General features: G+C 48.0%; 1 pseudogene; it reads right to left on the bottom strand.

Annotated features, from left to right (window-relative positions):
* Window positions 1-6033: 6033 nt before the first annotated feature.
* LOC118287782 lies at window positions 6034-20433 on the bottom strand (annotated as a pseudogene).
* Window positions 20434-21431: the final 998 nt, after the last annotated feature.

Raw genomic sequence — 21431 nt, 5'->3', positions numbered from 1 at the left:
CTATCCACTGCAGTGCTAACAATATTGCAAGCACTTCTCAAGTGTAAACTGACAATTTGTTACTGATCCTTTGCCCTATTTTGAGATGAAAATCTGGAACAACAAAAGCTACTCTTGTTTTAGGAACAAATCTCTTGATCCATCTGTGTAGATCTGGGCGTAACTTTGGTAACCATCAATATACTGTAGGCCTGCAGGGTATGTGAATTAACAATGAACTCCCTATCCATGTTCTTCTTTTCTGATCATGTAAAATCTACTGTGGCATTAGGAAGTATCCAAGATAGTAATGCTGGCAACGGTACTGTTAGGACAAAAGGTTAATTTAGCTTATTTTGCTTTCTGTGTCACAGCTTTTTGTTTCCCTCGTCTCCTTTTCCAAACAAAGTGTTTCAAAATGTATTTTTCTGGGTGATCTTGACAAAGGCCCTGTAAATTAACCTAAATCAACCCAGTAACTCCAGTGGCCTCAAACTCCTGACCTCTGGCATGGGAGATGGGTGAGCTAGCAAGGAGCCCATTAGCGCTGGCATTTGTCGCTACTAGTCTCCTAAGGTATCAGTGAGTGAGGTTTACACACTGCACAGCACCCGACTGGCTGGCTTCTGTCACACATGCACAACAAAACAAAACATGAAAGAATTAAATCCCCGTTCCAAATATTTGTGCCTGGTGATATTCTGAAAAAAGCGTGCATTGATCAAGGCGAATGGAACCAGGATCATTAGGTAAATTAGCCTAATAATGTCCAAAACTCAAATAATCCAGATAGTGAAACTTGAAACATGACATGACAATTTAGAAAATATGACTTAAACTTTTCATTAATTAGGAAGGTCACTTGCTAGTTGGCAGTGTATCAAGAATACTTGGGCCATTGTACATTAGGCTACTATGTAACATTGTGGCTCCAATAACACATTAGCATTCTTATTCTTTTTGTTTATGTTTTGCCCATTGAGGATAATGGCATTAGCATTTTTTTAATTTATTTTTTTAATTGCCAAGTACCCTTCCTTGAGAAAAACACAGGGAGGTATAATTTGTTACTCTTAAAGCAGCAAGAGTGAATCCTCTTTTAAAGAAACCAACACTCAAGACATCAGATCTGAAACATTACAGACTGGTCCCTCCCCTACCATTTCTTTCTAAAACACTTGAACGTGCTGTCTTCACTCAACTTTCTGCATATCTCCACCAGAACTACTTTCTTGACCCCCACCAGTCTGGATTCAGAGCAGGGCACTCAACAGAGACCGCCCTCCTAGCAGAGCCGCGGGAATGTATTTTGACTAGGGGGTACGGCGGTCTCAAGTGAAACAAAAAAAAACCTAGTGCAAATCAAAATTGAGGGAGGGGTGGCAGTTTGCAGACTTGACGTGACGTCATTGCAGAGACGTCTCTGACGTCTGCAAACTCCCTCCCTTGCAGGCAGCTCTCAGTCAGACAGGTCACGTAAGCTTATTGGTTCTACACATGGAGTCATGAGATTGATCACTGTCCATGTCACGTCATCGTCATCCAAAGTGTCTGTTAATCCTCTTTTTTTTTTTCAAGAAAATGTGTGTTATTGTTCGGTGTTTAGCCATAGTTGCACCAAAAGTATTTTTTATGGTTGCACTGAAGAAAGTTAAGAAGAAGAAATTCTTCTTCCCTAATACTACTACAATCTTCCCTTCATTCAAGTGCGCTCGATTGCCCCTACTGGTCTAACAGTGTAGCTGCAATCTGGTTTACCATAGAAAAACGTGAATAAGCAGTAAATTGCGTTTGGTGGCCCCTTGCACCCCCACTTCCCCTGGCCCTGCCTCCTAGCTGTCACAGGGGTAACTCCCCACAGCTCGAGCAGCTTCCCTGTCCTCTGTTGTCATCCTGCTCGTCCCTCGCTGTCAGATGTTGCTCCTTTCCCCTCCGAGGATGGTTCCTCTTCGTTTGAGGTTTCAGGAGAAGAAGCAGGGGGAGCCTCACACCGGGGATTTACAGGGGCAGCCAAGGTCCTTGTGGGTTTGTCAGGGTGCTGCTGATGAAAATCTCTGATGAGGCGGGAGTCCAGGATGTGTCAAGCTGGAACCCAGGATCTCTCTTCCGGCCCATACCCCTCCCAGTCAACAAAGTACTGGAGGCCCCTTCCTCGACATCGGGATTGGATGAGGCGATGGACGGAGTAGGTGAGACCCCCGTCAATGAACTGTGGAGGCGGTGGGGCAGCAGGGACCAGTGGGCTCTCTCGGACCGGCATGACCTTAGAGACGTGGAACGTCGGATGAACCCACATGGACTGGGGGAGCTTGAGCCTCACCTCCACAGGATTGATGACCTTCTCGATGGTGAAAATGCCGATGAACCTTGGTGCCAATTTCTTGGATTCAACCCGTAGAGGAAGGTCTCGGGTTGACAGCCACACCTTCTGCTCAACCTGGTATGTGGGCGCCTGAGAACGACAACGGTTGGAGACCTGTGCTTTGGTCCAGGTGCGGTGACAACGGCAGATGAAGGTCTGGACAGCCGGGCAGGAAACTTCTTTCTACAAGGCCGGGAAGAGTGGAGGTTGGTACCGATGTGCACATTGAAATGGAAAAAGACCCGTGGCGGAGCTGGTCAGAGTGTTGTGAGCATATTCAACCCACAATAACTGTTGGGACCAGGATGATGGATTCTGTGAGACCATGCAGCGAAGTGTCGTCTCCATCTCCTGGTTCTTACGTTCCGTCTGGCCATTGGACTGGGGGTGGAACCCGGAGGCCAGACTGACCTTGGCTCCAAGCTGTCCGCAGAACTCCTTCCAGAAAACAGAGGTAAACTGGGGTCCTCGATCTGATACCATGTCAACAGGGACACCTGGAGGAGAACCAACCTGGCTGTCTCTTTGCTTAGGGGAGTTAGGCAGGAGCACAAAGTGGGCCATCTTGCTGAACTTGTCTACCACAGTGAGGATGGTCGTGTTGCTTTCAGATGGGGGTAGACCGGTGACGAAATCTAGTGATATGTGGGACCAAGGGCGATGTGGCACTGGGAGAGTCTGTAGGAAGCCGGCTGGAGCCTGGTGAGATGACTTGTGCTGGTTACAGACTGGGCAGGCATTTACAAACTCCTTTGTGTCCTCCTCTAGGGTAGACCACCAGTTTGGGGAATGAATAGACGGTTAGGGGGGCAAGCACTGGGTCCAGGTTGACCCTCGGTGGCAGACCTCACCCTTCCCTCAACCTCCCAGATCAAGGTGGCAATCCTGCAGGAGCCCGGGAGGATGGAATCAGACCCATTGACAGCATTCTTCTCCCCTTGGAACTGGCAAGACAGAGCATCAGGCTTGACGTTGCGGGAAAGAGGACAGTAGGAAAGGGAGAAGTGGAAGGGGGTGAAAAACAGAGACCAACGTGCCTGGCGAGAATTCAGTCTCTTGGCTGTTCTGATGTACTCAAGGTTATTGTGGTCAGTCTATACTAAAAAGGGTTGTGTAGCCCTCAAGCCAGTGTCGCCACTCCTCCAAGGCCAACTTGACGGCCAGCAGCTCCCTGTTGCCAATGTCATAATTTCTTTTGCAGGTGACAGGCGTCGAGAGAAAAAGGCACAGGGGTGGAGTTTCTCATCCGTGGCCAAACGTTGAGATAAGACCGCCCCCACTCCCAAATCAGAGGAATCCACTTCCACCATAAACTGACGATCTGGATCGGGTACCTGGAGGATGGGAGCGGAGGTGAACTGGGACTTGAGGGTCAGAAAGGCCTTTTCTGCAGCCTGAGTCCAGAGGAACGGGACCTTGGAGGAGGTGAAAGCTGTAAGAGGGGCGGCAATGAAGCTGTAGTTGCGAATGAAACAGTGGTAGAAATTGGCGAACCCCAGGAACCATTGCAACTGCTTGTGGGAGTCTGGAACTGACCAGGAGGTTACCCCCAAAAATTTGGCCGGATCCATCTGCATACTGCCCTGGCCCACAATGTACACCAGGAAGGGGACGGAAGTGGCATGGAATTCACACTTCTCAGCCTTCACAAAGAGGGAGTTCTCCAGAAGACACTTGGATGTGGTGGTCTGATGAGTGACGGTCCCCAGAAGATGACCATCCAGGGCATTGACTGCTATCGGGTGAGAGAGAGGAACCCGACCAATCCCCAGCTGGCGGACGAGCCCTTCATCCATGATGCTGGCATCAGCCCCAGAGTCTATGAAAGTGGAAAGGGAATGGGAACCCTCCTGGAGGAGAAAATTGATGTGAAACAGGGGTCTTTGGTTTTGGAAAGGTTGCATGGAGGTATGGCTCATCAGTACTTCCCCCTCTACTGGTGAGCCCTGGCTTTTGCTGGACAGCGAGATACAAAATGGCTGGCCTGGCCACACTACAGGCAGAGGTTAGCCTGTCGACGATGCTCCCACTCCTCCGGTGTGAGGCTGGTGCGGCCTAGTTGCATGGGTTCAGGACCCCATGGCCGTAGTCCTGCAGGGGTGGTGGAGCTGGTGGCAGGGGAGAATCTCTGTTGACGGCCATGAGGTTGATGACCCGAAGAGTCCTGCTTCTTCTCCTGTCTCCGAGCCTGAACCCGAAGATCCACTCGGATGGCCAGCCCAATCAACTTGTCCAATGTCAACGGGAGATCATGAGAGACTAATTCATCCTTGATGTAGTCAGCCAGACCATGACGAAAAGCGTCACAGAGGGCCGAAGAGTTCCAGTCACTCCGGCGGGCCTTGGTGCAAAAGTCTATGGAGAAGTCGGCCACCGACTGGTTCCCCTGGTGCATGCCTGCAAAAACCGTACGAAGCTCTTGGGAGAATGCTTGGAATGAGGCGAATGCAGGAGACTGTCTCTCCCACTCAGCGGTTCCCCAGAGACGAGTTCTCCCCGTCAGATGGTTGATGGTGAACGCTACCTTAGCTTCCTCAGGGGCAAACGTTTGGGGTTGCATGTGAAATAGCAGGGAGCAGTTTGTCAAAAAGGGCCCACAGGTTTCAGGATCCCCAGCATAGCGCTCTGGGGTCCCCACTCAGGGCTCAGGAGCATACCTGGGCGGAGAAGGTGCAGGAGCCGGCGGTGCTGGGGGTGCAGGAACAGCTAACTGGGTTAAAGCAGTTGTTAGCTGCTGCATCTGGGTGGTTAACGCTGCAAGAGTCTGTACTTGGTTATAAGCTTTTTTTTCCCAGTTACATTTTTTTTCTTTTTTTTTTTCTTTTCTTCGGGCAGCATTCTTCGTACACCCTTTACAGTCACTTATAAGTCAAGGACTTGCCTTGGCTAAATGGTATGACCATACTTCGTGTGGGAACAGGGCTCGGTGTGATCTGGTTCACATACTGAACGATGGTGAGGTTGTTGTTCCACTTTCTCTGTTTGTCCAGAGGTCATATCGTCTTTGCTGACGTCGAACTGCTGTGTGGCAGGTGTGTGCATTGTTGTCGAGGAGGTGTCGTCGGTTGCGCCGGTTGCGCCGGCTGCGCCTGAAGGTCTGTCCGTCACCGGTTTCGATGAGGTAAGTTTGCGGGGTCTCTGCGGGTTGGATGACTGTTGCAGGCATCCACTGTCCACCGTTCCACTATTCCTCTCTCCTTCCTCACACTGTGTTCTGAGGGGTTACCTGAGGTCGCGCAGTTGTTGTGCTGATGTGGGTAAAATAGAGCACAGTCTGCGGCTCATGAGGATTTTGGCTGGAGATTTCAGGCCGTCGATGGGAGTATTCCTGTAAATACTCTATACATTAAAAATACTCCTCTAAAGTGCATACACACGGGCCGTGTGTATGTAGTCTAGCATGTCTGTTCTGAGCTTGTGTGGAATGATTATTTTCTCACCATTCAGAAGGATTGCATCAGCCTCAGTAATCTCATCACGGTGGTTCCAATATTCACTGATGAGCGGGGAGCATTTTTTTCGCGTCTTTTTTCGCCTGAAGCATATGCAACCAGTCTTCCTTTCTGCATAATGGTTGCACCCAATCCCTTTTTTCGACATGTGCACTTCCTTTTCCGGACCGAAATAGGCTAACACTGGCCCTGGTTCAGCTGTGATAGTCTCTTTCATCTGCTGAAGCACCTTGTCATGTGTCATGTCCCATTTGAACTCAGTGTCACCTCTGCCAGGTTGGGAGAAAATCTGCCAAGGTAGTTCACCATGCCCAGGATCATCTCCAGCTCAGCCTCGTTCTCTGGCGGTTTCATATCTCTGATGGCTTTCACCTTGGGGGGGGGTCTGATCTAAGATCTTTTGCTGTGAGTCCGAAGTAGCTCACTGTAACAAAGTGCAGGGTAACACAGATGCGGCACTTGTCCAGGTACAGCCTTACCCCTCTCTCTCTGGTTCGGCTGAGCATGGCACTAAGATTGTGGTCGTGTTCTTCTTTAGTCTTGCCGAACACAACAATGTCGTCCAAGATACCGGCCACACCCTCAAGGCCCTCGTATGTCTCGTCTGACAGACACAATGCCGAAAGGTAGTCTGAGAAAAATGGAGACTAAATAATAGTAAATAATTCCCCGCATATCTCTGTTATTCAGTAGTGTAATTCAAATAAAATTCATACTGGTTTAAATCATCAATTTGACAGTCCTTCCAATCATTGCTGAGCAAGAGTTCTGTGCAAAACGAATTAAAGGTCTGTCCCAAATGCCTGTTACCTATTGAGTTCAGTGATACGATAATATCCCGGCCTGTCAATAGAAGTTTTCTGGTGGGCTATACAAAAAAATTACCAACAGCAGCTAGCCACTGACTGTTATGAGATCCATATTTGCAAAATAAACAGTGACATGGTTATTCACAGGCAAAGCAAGGCATCAAATTCTCAAACTAACAGTAATAGGCCTGTGGGTATTTTTTAAAATGTATTTATAGATGTGAACGTGCATGTCCAACACCATTAAAGCACCCCTACTCCCCACGGCCTTGTCTATGAATTACAGAAAATGTCAAAGCACAAAACATGGAACATTAAAGAGCTTCATTTTTTCTAAAATGGCAGAAAACAATTTCAAACCAAACTCCATTAAAAAATCTGCTTAATTAATTTTACCAAAATGTCAAAAAAGTTACGCAGCATAATACCGTATGTGGCCCGTGCAAAAGTAATACATTTTTTATACTTTTGCGCTGTTTTTTTACTATTTGCAACACTAGCATGCAACATATTGAAAATTGGCGTCAGTAATCAATTGAATACCTTAGTTATGGCTTCGTACCTTCTCCAACAGCACAACTTCCAATGCGTTTATTGTGTGAACAAGTTTTTTCAAATGAGGCAATGAAACCTTCACATCTCAAGGAACATCTTACAAAGATCCACCCGGACAAGGGTGACAAGGAGTTTCCCTTCTTCCAGGCCTTCAAAGAGAAGCACGGTAGGAGCACCATCAGCAGTCTCTTTGCCAGGAAAAGCGGCGAAAAATTAAACCCTTCAGCTGGATGAGACCACCACAACACACGCTCTGTTGATGGCCTATGTCCATTTTAAGGCCTCCAGCAGTGAGAAGATGGCAGAGGAATTTTAGTTTTCCAAATAACTGGAAACAGACACGAAGGGACAGACCATTTTTAATGCGCTTCATGCCGATCTCTTCTATTGTGTCCTGCACCGCCACAACCTTGTGGCCGAATGTAAAAGTCCAGCTCTCCACGAGTCTCTCAATGTGGAAATCAAGGCAGTTAACAAAATAAAAGCCCCTGCTCTAAATGACAGACAGTTCCGACAGCTGTGCCAGGAAAACGATGCCAAGCGTCTTCTTCTCCACACTGATGTCCGCTGGCTCTGAGAGGGAAACTGCCTCGCTCGTTTTTGTGGGCTGTTTGACACCATCGTGGAGTTTCTGGAGGAGGCTGATGCAGGCCTGGGAGAACAGGTGCCATCCAGCCGCTGCGACATCATGTACCTCGCAGATGTTTTGGAAAAAATGAATGACGTCAAGTTAAAGCTCCAAGGAAATGGCGTTACGCTTCTTCAGTGCAAGGCCGTCATCCACAGTCTCACCTCCTGGCTGGATCTGTACAGGCAGAGCATAGGCTGGAGGCATTTTGCCCACTTCCCGCAGTTGACAAAGGTGGTTATTAGAAATAGTATATTTTATTTCTATAAATTATTTAAATAAAACTAATATTATTATTATCAGCAGTAGCAGAATAATGCACATTATTATATTACTATATATTCCTATGCCTATAGCTATGCTATGCATTATAAATATAAAAAGAAACATTTATAAGTAAACTGCTAGCAATAAAATAAATTTGCTGGTACTCATTACAGGTGTTTGACCTTCTTACCGATGACCGTCTTCTCATTTACGTCGACAACCTGAAGACGGTTGAGGCCGGCCTGGAGATCCCCTTCAGGGACCTCCTGGACCTTGACGTTCCTGTCTGGGTGATTTAACCCTTTGTCCTGAGGTCAAGGAATAGTAGATAGTAGGACTGGGACGATATGCTTTTGTCCCAATTCGATTGTATCACGATACTTGGGTGCCGATTCGATTCGTATTGTGATTCGATAGAATCGTTTATTGCGATTTTATTTTTCGCTTAAAGAAAAACAAAAGAAAAACTTTTGCATTATTGAGAAAAGTGTTGATTTTTTATGCTGCCCATTCCCCGGACCGTAGTCGGGGAGCACGGAGATAGTTTCTCTGCTCCGGGACTGTGATGGCTGCTCCAACAGCCACACACTGAACCACAAAATATGGTGGTAAAACTACCTTTGTTTGGTTATTTATTGAATTAGCACCACACACAAAACGCACAAACATAAAATAACCACACACAAATGTTAGTTTAATATACTCACTTTTATTAGCAATGTGACGATACAGTTATCTATTTGTAGTGCACACATTTAGTCAACTTTCTTTGTCAATTTTGTTATGAGTTATTCAGTAATTTAAGGTATTTAATTCGGTATGAAGTAATGCAGTTTTCTTATAGTTACCAGTTCCGGGGGTTGCTGCTGGAGTTGCCTAGCTGGTTGTCCAAAAGGAGTCTCACCTGCATTCAACCAGCATTTAATACAGAGTGTTGCCAATTGGACCGTACCATATTGTTCTTGCATCATGGGGAAGAGATATATTTCCATTTAGTTCTTCTTCTTCTGATTTATATCTTCTTCACTAATTGTGTTTTTGATAATTAATTCTGTAGTTTTCTTAATTCTATGTTCAGTATAACTTCACTGACATGTTTCTTGTTTATTGTTGTTCATTTTAATAATTGTATTTAGGTTGATCCCCTCGTGTGTCTAAATGGCCTGATCGACCATCGACACCACCTGTGTCTCTCTGCCTTGACTGCTTGGTCGGACGGAGGGGAACAACAGTGTGCTTCGGCTTTGTTCAGGAGTCGGAACGAATAGACAGCCGTCAGCGCTGAATTTCATGGTGCTCTGGTCCACTTTTTGTTTTGTTTTTGTTTGTTTTTTGTTTCACCATTAGTAGTAGAACTAGAATTAGAATAAGATTAGCGTTAGGAAAGGAAGGGGTTTAGGAGGCCTATGGCTTCTGGGAGTGGTGGGCCTGAGGGTGGTGGGTGGCACATGGTGGGTAGGGAAAAGGGGAGCTCTAAGAGAGGGGCATCTAGTGAAAGACCTGAAATGTCAGGAGATGAAGGAAATAAAATATGGAGAACTGGAACTACTGAGTATGTAGTGCTGTTTGAAGTTAAGGGAATTAATCAAGGCAATGCAGGATTTAGAGCAGTGAATCCATTAAAGATTACCAATGCTTTGGAGAGTCAGATAGGCAAGGACTTTCAGGCCAAGATATTGTTTAATGGAATGTTGAGAGTGTGTTGCAAAAATAAGAAACAATATAATGATGCTAGGGTTGTTGGGAAGTTGATGGTTAAGGTGGAGAGTTTGGTCCCTAGAGGAAACCAGCAGGGACTCAAGGGAGTGGTTTATGGAGTGTTTGCTGGATTGTCGGAGAAGGAAATCTTAGAAAATGTTACGGGGGGCCAGGTAACTGACGTTCTGAGATTGAAGTGTAGAGAGGGAGCCGAGGGGGACCCGCCATTCAAAGAAGGTGTGCTGCCACAGAGAGTGTTTCTTGGTAGTATGTCGTATCAGATAAGGGAGTACAGAAGACCACAGCTGCGCTGCTATAATTGTCAGAGGTCTGGACATGTTTCTGTGTCTTGTCGGGGTAAAAGAAGGTGCGCAAAGTGTGGTGGAGACCATGTAATTCAAAATTGCAAGGCAGAGGCTCCTAAGTGCTTTAATTGTGGTGGAGATCATGCAGCAACGTTTCGGGGCTGTGAGCACTCTGTCCAGGCACGGCGGGTGCAGGCTGTGAGGGAACAGGACAAGGTGTCGTATGCAGAGGCAGTTCAAAGAGTAGCCAGAAAACGCGAAGATGGGAGCGCTAGGGCTAGAGTAGTGCAAGGGAGCAATCTCTCTGTGCCAAACCTACCGCCGGCATTTCCCTCTGACATGTTGGTTTTTAATAAAGAGTCATTTCTGGCTTTTGTTTCTGATGTGTTGGTAGGAGCTAAGAAAGCAGCTAACAGATCAGACATCATCAGGTTAGTGGTGAGAGCAGCTGAAAGATTCCTTGGCACAGAGCAGTAACCAGAAAAGTTACACGACTGAGAATCACCATATGGATGCGTCACAGTTGTCGAGGGCTAGCAGTGTGGAGGATGCAAGCGATGATGGGGTGGATCCTTAACATTTTGATGTGGTTTATTCTTCAATGGAATGCCCGGAGTCTGATTGGGAATGGTCAGGAGTTTAAGAGATTTGTCGACGAATTTAAAGAAGCACCAGAATTGATATGTATCCAAGAGACATGATTAAAGCCCTGTCTAGATTTTGTAATTCCGGGATATGAATGTTTGAGATTGGACAGGTCTGATAGATCAGGAGGGGGATATGCAACTTTTGTTAAGACTGGGTTGCAGTATAGGAAAGTTGATATTTATTCTAAGCTTGAATGTTTGGCTGTGGAGGTTTGGAGCAGTCACAACTCTATTACTATCCTAAATTATTATAACCCCTGTCAACCTTTGGTATTGTCAGACTTTGATGAAATAATGGAGAAGGTTATCTCCATTATTTAAGTCCGGTTATATGGATTGGAGATTTTAATACCCATAACCCATTATGGGGTAGTGATCACAGGGATAGCAGTGGGGTAACAGTAGAAGAATTTCTAGATAAGTATGAGCTGGTAGTGATAAATGATGGAAGGCCGACTAGATATAATATTGTGAAAAATACCTGTAGCCATATAGATTTGTCAATTGCTTCCTCAAATTTAGCTACAATTGCTGAATGGGATGTTATGGATAGAAATACATTAGGTAGCGATCATTATCCAATTCTGTGTAAGTTTGGTAGGGACTTGAGAAGTGGAAGAGAAAGTCCCTAGATATAACTTTTTTCGGGCAAAATGGGATGAATTTCAGGAGAAGGCACAAAGCTTAGTAGGAAAGGTTGATAGTGAGGGTTCTGTGGATAATTGGAATGCTGACATTAATCTCATGATACATGAGGCCGCTCGCTGTACCATTCCTGTGAAGCAGGGACCTAGGCCCCGTGTGTTGGTTCCTTGGTGGAATAAAGAATGTGATGAAGCTGTAAGGAGAAGGAATAAAGCATATAGAAGATTAAAAAAGTATCCAATGCTGGTTAATGCAATGGAGTATAAGTGACTTAGGGCAGTAGCAAGAAGAGTTATAAAGGATGCAAAGAGAAATAGTTGGAGAAAGTTTTGTGGTACGCTAGGCCCTGAGTCTCCAGTAAGGCATTTGTGGTCAGCGGTACGTAGAATGTCAAAAAAGGAAAAAGCAGACGTGTGTAAACAGTTTTCAAGTGGTGCACAGGTCAGGGAGCCTGGGAGCAGAGAGTTGTAGGAAGAGGACTCAGTTGATGGCAGTTAATCAGTGGAAGCTGGGGTGGAGCTTAGAAAATGATAATCCTTTTAATCTGGCTTTTTACTGTAAAAGAGTTGAAGGATGCAATAATGTCTGGGGCAAATACAACCCTGGGGAGAGATAGGCTGTCTTATGAGCAATAAAAAATCTGGACGATATTGTACTTGATGAAATCTTAGCTTTGTTTAATAATGTGTGGGCAGAGGGGTGTTTGCCAAAGGAATGGAAACATGCAGTTGTGATCCCTATCTTGAAGCCAGGCAAAGAGGCATCTGACCCTAGCTCATACTGTCTTATAGCGCTCACAGCAGTGCTTTGTAAAATTATGGAGAGGATGGTAACCAATAGACTGGTATATTTTTTAGAAACCAGAGGAATCTTTAATGATGTCCAGAATGGTTTTAGGAATGGAAGGTCCACAATGGAGTCAGTTGTAGTTTTGGATCAGGATATTAAAAGGGCATTTAACAACAAGGAAATAGTAGTGAGTGTATTCCTGAATATTGAGAAGGCATATGATTGTCTGTGAAAGGAGGGATTAATGATAAAAAAAATGTTGATATAGGAGTTAGAGGACGGATGTTTAATTGGATTAAGGATTTTTTAATGAAAAGAACAATACAAGTACTGATTGGTGGTGTTAGCTCAAAGACTGTAGAAATAGAGAATGGAACCCCGCAGGGAAGTGTCCAGTTTTATTTAACATAATGATTAATGATATTTTTGGTAGAATCGAGAGAGGATTCGGGCTGTCTTTGTTTGTAGACGACGGGGCCATCTGGAAAAGAGGGCGTAACGTTGAGTTTGTTTTAAAGCAGATCCAAAGAGTGTTAGTGTCTGTAGAGGAATGGGGGAATAAATGGGGCTTTAAAATCTCTCCCTTTAAGACTAAATATATGGTATTTGGTTTTAAAAGAAAGTTACCTAATCTTGGCCTGTATATGTATGGGTCTCCACTGGAGAAGGTAAAGGTTTTTAAATTTCTGGGCTTTTGGTTTGAAGAGTGTATGACTTGGGCTGTGCATGTAGGTAAAATTGTGTCAAAGTGTAAAAAAGTCCTGAATGTTATGCTTTGTGTATGGGTCTGCTTCTAAAACTGTTCTGGCTAGGTTAGATGTGATGCAGGCTAGGGCATTGAGGCTTTGCTGTGGGGCCTTCAGAACTTCCCCAGTCCCTGCCCTGCTCATTGAAATGGGAGAAATGCCCTTATGGTTAAGGCGACAGTACAAATGGTTCTCTGCATTTCTCTCTGCCTTGAGACAATGTATGGTGTGATTTGGCGCTATACAAATAAAATTGAATTGAATTGAATACATTTGTTAGAACATATTATAAATAAAAACTACACGGTAGTAAGAGCTGAACTGATGCTTCGTGTATTCAATTTCCACCACATCATAGAAAAAGTCGGCCGGTCTTGGGCCTGAAACTCCTGGGCTGAACAGTGGCCCCAGTCCAGCCCTGGATACAACCAACAGATAAAACTGTAAAGGATGTCGGTGATATTATTATCTTGGATTAGTATTTGCGTATGCTTTCCCCGGTCAAATTAATGGTCAAGTTCTGGAGGCCCTAATTGACACTGGCCGTGATCAGACCCTAGTGCAAAGGCAGTTTGTACCTACTAATATGATTTGAACTCTTGAGACTGTCCCCATCTGCTGTGTGCATGGGGATGAGAAGCATTACCCCACTGCAGACATTTCTATGGAAGTGCAAGGGCAGCCATATCTTTTGAACATTGGAGTTGCAGACAAGCTTCCCTTTCCAGTAGTGTTGGGCAGTGACCTGCCAGTCTTGTTTGATTTGCTGTACCATCCTCAAAGTTGTAATGCTGCAGTAACGAGGGCCCAAGCTAAGCTAGTGGATGAAACCTCAGTGCCTGACTTTTTATGATGCAGACTTGGACATCCAGCCCAGAAAGTCCCGGAAACCACGCAGACAAAGGAGGCAGGAGAGATTCCAGCGCACTGTGGTAAAACCATCAGATGAGGTAGATCCAGATTTGCCACTGGGTTTCAATGTGCACATTCATACATGGGTCAGATGCAACAGGATGACCTTAGTTTAGTGACTTTGTTGCAATACGCGAAAGAGAGAGAGGTGGAGAGTGAGAGAGTACAATTGCCGTGAGGAGTATTTTCTACAAACGGATGTTCTCAACCGGCAACATGGACCCACTAAACAGCTGGTGGTTCCTAAGACTGCCCGAGACATGGTACTTGTCTTGGGCCATTCTGTTCCTTGGGCTGGCCACCTAAGGAAACATAAGACTCTAGCTCACATTAGAAAATATTTGTTCAGGCCTGGTTCGCCGTTAGATGTGGCACAGTTTTGTAGGACTTGCCCTCAGTGCCAGAAGACGGCAGGTAAAAGACCCTGTAGAGCTCCACTCCAGCCTCTCCTCATTATTAGTACTCCCTTTGAGCATCTTGGTATGGATATTGTTGGTCTGGTTGAGAAATGCAAAAGTGGAAACCGCTACATGCTGGTTATTACAGACTATGCGACTAAATATCCAGAGATTTTCCCCTAAAATTTATCGAAGTAAACACTGTGGCTTTCTCCTTGGTACAGTTCTTCTCCAGAGTTGGTTTCCCCCTTTAGATTATAACTGACCAGGGTGCTAACTTTATGTCTACTCTTCTGAAACAAGTTTACCAACTGCTTGGCATTAGAAGTATGCCCCTTACCATCCACAGACCAATGAACTGACGGAGCGGCTCAACCAGACCCTCAAGCAGATGCTCCGTAAATTTGTGAATGACACTGGCTCGGATTGGGATCAATGGCTAGCCTAGCTCATCTTTGCTTACAGGGAAGTACCCCAGGCTTCTACTGGTTTTTCCCCGTTTGAACTGTTGTATGGTCATGAGGTGAGGGGACCTCTGACATTGCTGAGGGAGGCTTTGGAAGGGAACCAAGGGAGTAGGGGGACTGCTAACATTATCACCCTTGTTGTTCAGATAAGAGAGAGAGGCTGCAAAAGATGACTGAACTTGCCGAACAGCACATGGCGGAGGCCCAGCGGTACCAGAAAACGTGGTATGATAAGTCTGCACAGCAGTGGACCATGTCAGAAGGTCCTGGTTATGCTACCCACCTGTGACAGCAAGCTTCCTGCAAAATGGCAAGGGCCTTTTGAGGTGGAGAATCAACTTGGCTCCACCACCTACCAAGTTGCCATCCCAGGGCAACCATGTTCCAGCAGAGTGCTGCATGTGAACGTCCTCAATGAGTGGGCTGAAAGACCTAAGAAGGCAGATGTCTTGGTAATCAGAGCAGTGGAGGAGGAGGAGGCTTTTGGCATTTGTTTATTTTTCTAAATAAAAAATGTTTTTTCAAGAAAGCACCTGTGTCTCTATGCCTTGACTGCTTGGTCCCTGACAGGGACCAACCCCCTTATTTTCCCTCCAACAGCGCTGTGAACCACAGAGACTTTCGTGTGGAACCGAGGCATTGCTGCATTTTTTATTGGACAGCTGTAACATTAGCTGCCAGCATATAAACCGGACTTCTAGCTGCCCCGCTCTTTTTTCTCTGTCTTGCTCATGCACGTACACACACCACACCGAACACACTCCACGCACTTCCCCATTCACAACAGGAGTTACGCCACTCATACAACAGGAGCAATAGGAAATATACAAGAGTGGTTTCCTTCTCAGAAAAAGCTACATGTGTTATGGTAAATGTATGTGTTAACCTTCAGTATATATATAAATTAATTACATTAATCTCCATTGTATGTAATTGTTCTTATGTGTTTTGTACTATTCCTCCAGACAACTGCTAAAACAGTTCTCCACTTGTTCCTGATCTCCGCATAGATAAGCTGTGGGGGCTTCTCCAACTGCTCTTGTAAAGAACTCCATTTAAGGAACATTCTTTCCTTTGATTGCTATCTATATAATATGTGAGAGACCCTCTCCTCATTATCTTTCTCTTCTGCTGCATCCAGTGTGCATGCAGAACAGAGATCCTCTCCGCAGATCTAAATTAATAGTGCAAATAAACCAAGAGACTACTTTGCAAGATTCTTTATTTCGTTCATCTCATCTAGGAGCAATAGATTTTGCACCACACGTTTATTGCTTAAATGGAATCTTGGACACTTCTGTCGTTTTTCTCCCGCCTGTTTCACTGTTTTTGCTCAGAAGCCCGTTGTGTCACAGTAATAATCATCTGTGCGGAAATAGATGTGACTTTTTACAGAAAAAGATATGACGTTGCGTTGTCGCCATCTCAACCATAAAAAATAAATAGAAATATCCATTCTGGGGAAAAAAATCTATTTTTAAAATCATCCCATAAAAAATGCGATACATACGCAAATCGATTTTTTCACCCATCCCTAGTAGATAGAAAGGACATTTCGACAGCACCCACTATCTGATCATGTAGTTACACTGGACGGCATTGCTTTAGCCTCCAGCTCTACTGTGAGGAACCTTGGAGTTATCTTTGATCAGGACATGTCCTTTGACTCACACATAAAACAAGTCTCTAGAACAGCCTTCTTTCCCCTTTGCATCCCACTCCTATCCCCCCCTCCCCTCTCTGCGCTACCCCTCTTTCTGCCCACCTTTTCTCTTTCCCCCATTTCTCTCTCTCACTGAATAATGAATGAATGAAAGAATAATGGCGTCCATGCATCGACTTGATGCTGCAGGAATAATCATCCTCTACGGACAGAGGGAGGTCTCACTCCTGAACAGCTGTGGTGTACTGGACATTGGACAGTGGGAGCGGCTTGAGGTACAAGATCATAAAAAGACACATAACTTAGCAGGCAATTCTAATTGTACTGTGATGCACAAAAAAACGAAACGTATTTTGATAAAATTAAAGTTTGTAATATGGTATATAATGTCTGGTGAATATGTCTGTCATGATATCTAGGTAGATGCAGCTGTGTAGTTTATTTCATATCTGCAATCTCACAAAGGTGTGAGGCGTAGCCAAGCTCGCCGCTGCACAGATATCCTGTATGAAGACTCCACCGAACAGAGCCCACGAAGTGGCTACTCCCCATGTGGAATGAGCCCTCAAACCCTGAGGGGGCTGCATACCACCACAACTATATGCCAGAGATATTGTCTCCACAATGGGGTGTGGCCCAGGACACAAACAGCTGATTGTCAGTCCTGAACCCTGCTGTCCTACCAATGTAGACATACAGAGCCGAAACTGGGCACAGTCTGTTAAGCCCCTGATCCTCCTCCGAGGAGAATGGTGGGGAGTGAAATGCCAAAAGCTCTACCGTGGGACATCTGTAGGCTGACTCCACCACCTTAGGTACAAAGGCTTGGTTGGGTTGCAAGCAGACTTTAGAGAGTCCAGGGCCGAACTGCAAGCAGGAGGGACGGATGGATAAAGCCTGCAGGTCGCTCACACGTTTTGCCGTGGTCAAAGCCAAGAGCAACACAGTCTCCAACGAAACAAACTTCATTTCTACCGCCCCATAGTCTCAAAAGGGTGGAAAGAGAGGGCGTCCAGCACCACCCACAGATCCCACAGAGGAACCAGGGGCCTGGACACTGGGAGCTTGCGGCGAGCACCCTTCATGAAGCGACAAACTAAGGGATGCTGACCAACAGGCTTCTCCCCAAAGCCCACATAACAAGCTGAAATGGCTGCCAAGTACACTTTCACAGTAGAAAAAGCCTTCCTTTTATCTACTAGTTCCTGCAGGAAACACAACAGGTCCACCACCGAACACTGAAAAGGGATCATGTTCCTTGAGTCGCACCATTCCTCAAAAACCCGCCACTTACAAATGTACAGTGCACGCATGGAGGAGGTTCTTGAACTCTGGATAGTATCAATGACCTGTGCAGGTAGGCCTGCAGTGTTCAGGTTCCACCGCTCACGGGCCAAGCCCAGAGCGCCATGTGCTCCGCGTGGGGGTGGTAAATCTCCCCGCTCGCCTGAGATAGAAGATCTCTGCTTATGGGAAGAGGCCACGGCTCGCCCGCTAGCAATCTTTACTATCTCCACCACCCAATGTTTGGATAGCCACCATGGCGCTATCAGGATTAGGAACAAACACTGCTCCCTCAACCTCACTAAGGAGGGGGAGATCAGGCTGAGAGGGAGAAATGCATAGAGCAGCACCTTCGGCCCAGGGTGGGCCAGAGGATCCACACCTAGTGGTGCATTCACGTCTGACAGGGAGAAGAACTGAGAGCACTTTAAGTTTTCCTGCGAGGCAAAGAGATCTACGGCTGCCTGGCCGCATCTCAGCCAAATCTGCTCCACTACCTGCGGTACAGGGGGTTTCCTGTACCGGACAGGAGCCTGGTGCTGCTCCACAATATCACCTTCTGAGCCAACCCGTGCAACTGCAGCGACCGAGTGCCGCCTTGGCGGTTGATGTATGCCACCACCGTGGAGTTGTTGGTTTTCACCAAAACATGACGACCCTGGAGAAAGTGCACAAAATGCTACAGTGCCAGAAAAACTGCCCACAGCTCTAACACATTTATGTGAGTCTGAGCCATCCTCGGGTTCCAGGTCCCTTTAATTGTTCTGCCGGACATGACCGCTCCCCACCCTGACAGGGACGCGTCTGTTGTCATGGTTACCCGCGATGTCACCGCCCCTAGCGGGACTCCCGGCACGAGAGCCGCCGGTTCCATCCACGGGCGGAGAGCTGACATGCATGTCAGTGTCACTTTCACTTTTCAACTGAGATTACGGCGGGGGCACAGACGTAATGTTGCGACCCACCACTGAAAATCCCTCATCATAAGCAGTCCCAGATGCACAACTGATATGACTGATGCCATGAGGCCGAGCAGGCGCAGGCACAATCGGAACGACACGACTCCTCCCCTGTGAAAGAGGGATAGACACTGTGCGAGAGATGCCAATCTCCCTTCCAATAGCGTGACACGATAAGAGAGGGAGTTTATGCTGAGGCCCGGGTATTCTGTACACTGCATGGGTTCTACACGGCTCTTCACCCAGTTTATGCTGAACCCGAGATTCCCGAGATGATTCATCACCGTAGCGGAATCCCTGATCGCCTGCCCGTGCGACCGGGATCATACGAAAACAGAGCGGCCTCCACACGTTTGCTGAACACCCTTGGAGCTAACGACAGCCGGCTTGACAGATGGCTTGATATTCGTAAGCTGTGCCTTGATAAGCAAACCTGAGTAATTTCCTGTGCGCCGGGTAAATGGCGATGTGAAAATATGTGTCTGAGAGATCGATTGTCACAAACCAATCTCCCGGACGGATAGAATGACAAAGCACTCTGTGTGTTAACATCCTGAACGTGTACTTCCGTAGATGTCTGTTTAACACCCGGAGATCTAAAATAGGGGATGCGCTCCCTTTCTTTGGAATGAGGAAGTAACGGGAGTAAAAACCCTGTTGGGCTTCCTCGGCCGTAACGGCCCTGATAGCTCTTTTGTTTAATAAGGATGTTATTTCGTCCTCCAGGACTCGTGCTTAATCCCCCCTGGCCGCTGAAACTAACACAATCTGGGTGGTTTCATAGCGAACTGTAGTCTGTACCCCTGACGAATAGTGGTTAAAACCCATGGGTGAGCTGCGCATGCGCGCCACTGTTCTGCTCTGGCAGACAACGGTCCCTTGGAGTCGCACGGCAGTGACGTCACCTCCCTCGCTGCTGCTGCTGCTGCGAAGGAGTGCTTGCCCCATGGCTTTGGATTTTCAGACTGAGGCTGCTGGTTAGCCTGCCGGCCAGCCTGTCTCTGTGGACGGGCACCCCCCTGTCTCCCCCTCGTCAGTGGTCCAGTCGACACCTGCTTCTCGTCCCAAGTCGATGGACCGATCGACGCGTTCCTCGTTGGTGGTCCAGTTGACGCCTGCTCCTCGTCCCAAGTCGATGGACCGATCGACGCGTTCCTCGTTGGTGGTCCAGTCGACGCCTGCTCCTCGTCCCAAGTCGATGGACCGATCGACATGTTCTCCGTTGGTGGTCTGGCTGACGTCTGCTCCTCCTCATCTTCAGTCGATGGACCGATCGACACGTTCTTCGTCGGTGGTCCAGTCGACATCTGCTCCTCCTCGTCGCCCGTCGGAGGACCGATCGACGCGTTCCCCGTCGGTGGTCCGGCCGACGCCTGCTCCTCCTCGTCGCCAGTCGATGGACCGATCGACACGTTCTTCAACGGTGGTCCGGTCAACATCTGCTCCTCCTCGTCGCCCGTCGGAGGACCGATCGACACATTCCCCGTCGGTGGTCTGGCCGACAACTGCTCCTCGTCGCCAGTCGATGGACCGATCGACACGTCGTTCGTCGGTGGTCCAGTCGACATCTGCTCCTCCTCGTCGCCAGTCGATGGACCGATCAACACGTTCTTCGTCGGTGGTCTGGTCGGCATCTGCTCCTCGTCCCCAGTCGTCGGGCTGATCGACATGTTCCCTCGGCGGTGGTCCGACCGGCGCCTGCTCCATGTCCCTCGTCGGTGGTCCGACCAAGGCCTGCTCCACGTCCCCGGTCGGTGGGCCAATCGACGCGTCCCTCTCAGTGGTCCGACCGTTACCTGCTCCACGTCCCCGGTCGGTGGGCTGATCGACGCGTCCCTCGGTGGTGGTCCGACCGGCGCCTGCTCCATGTCCCTCGTCGGTGGTCCGATCGTCACCTGCTCCACGTCCCCAGATGGTGGGCCGATCGACGCGTCCCTCGTCGGTGGTCCGACCGTCACCTGCTCCACGTCCCCAGATGGTGGGCCGATCGACGCGTCCCTCGTCGGTGGTCCGGCCGTCACCTTCTCCACATCCCCGGATGGGGGGATGTCCGACCGTCGCCTGCTCCATGTCCCTCGTCGGTGGTCCAGCCGAACTCTGCTACTTCTCTCCAGTCGGTGGGCCGATCGACACGTCCCTCGTCGGTGGTCCCGGAATTGTCGTACCTGCCTGCAAGGCCTCTTGGCGTTCCCCCAGAACTGTCGTGCCTGCCTGCAAGGCCTCTTGGCCGTCTCCCAGAACTGTCTTGCCTGCCTGCAAGGCCTCCGGGCCTTCCTCCAGAACTGTCGTGCCTGCCTGCAAGGCCTCCGGGCCTTCCCCCAGAACTGTCGTGCCTGCCTGCAAGGCAACTTGGCCACCCCCAGAACTGTCGTGCCTGCCTGCAAGGCCACCGGGCCTTCCCCCAGAACTGCTACGCCTGCCTGCAAGGCCACCGGGCCTTCCCCCAGAACTGCTACGCCTGCATGGCCGGCCTCTGGTTGTCCGGTCGACGTCTGCCCCTCCTCGTCTGCAGTCGGTGGACCGAACGACGCGTTCCTCATCAGTGGTCCAGCCGAGCTCTGCCCCTCTACGTCGCCAGTCGATGGACAGATCGACGCGTTCTTCGTCGGTGTTCCGGTCGACGTCTGCTACTCCTCGTCTTCAGTCGATGGACCGATCGACACGTTCTCCGTTGGTGGTCCGGCCGACGTCTGTTCCTCGTCCCCAGTCGATGGACCGATCGACGCGTTCCTCGTTGGTGGTCCAGTCGACGCCTGCTCCTCGTCCCAAGTCGATGGACCGATCGACGCGTTCCTCGTTGGTGGTCCAGTCGACGCCTATTCCTCGTCCCAAGGCGATGGATCGATCGACATGTTCTCCGTTGGTG

This window comes from Scophthalmus maximus, chromosome 16 (assembly GCF_022379125.1).
Source record: "Scophthalmus maximus strain ysfricsl-2021 chromosome 16, ASM2237912v1, whole genome shotgun sequence".
Lineage (NCBI taxonomy): Eukaryota > Metazoa > Chordata > Actinopteri > Pleuronectiformes > Scophthalmidae > Scophthalmus > Scophthalmus maximus.
This window is presented reverse-complemented; position numbering and strand designations above follow the sequence as displayed.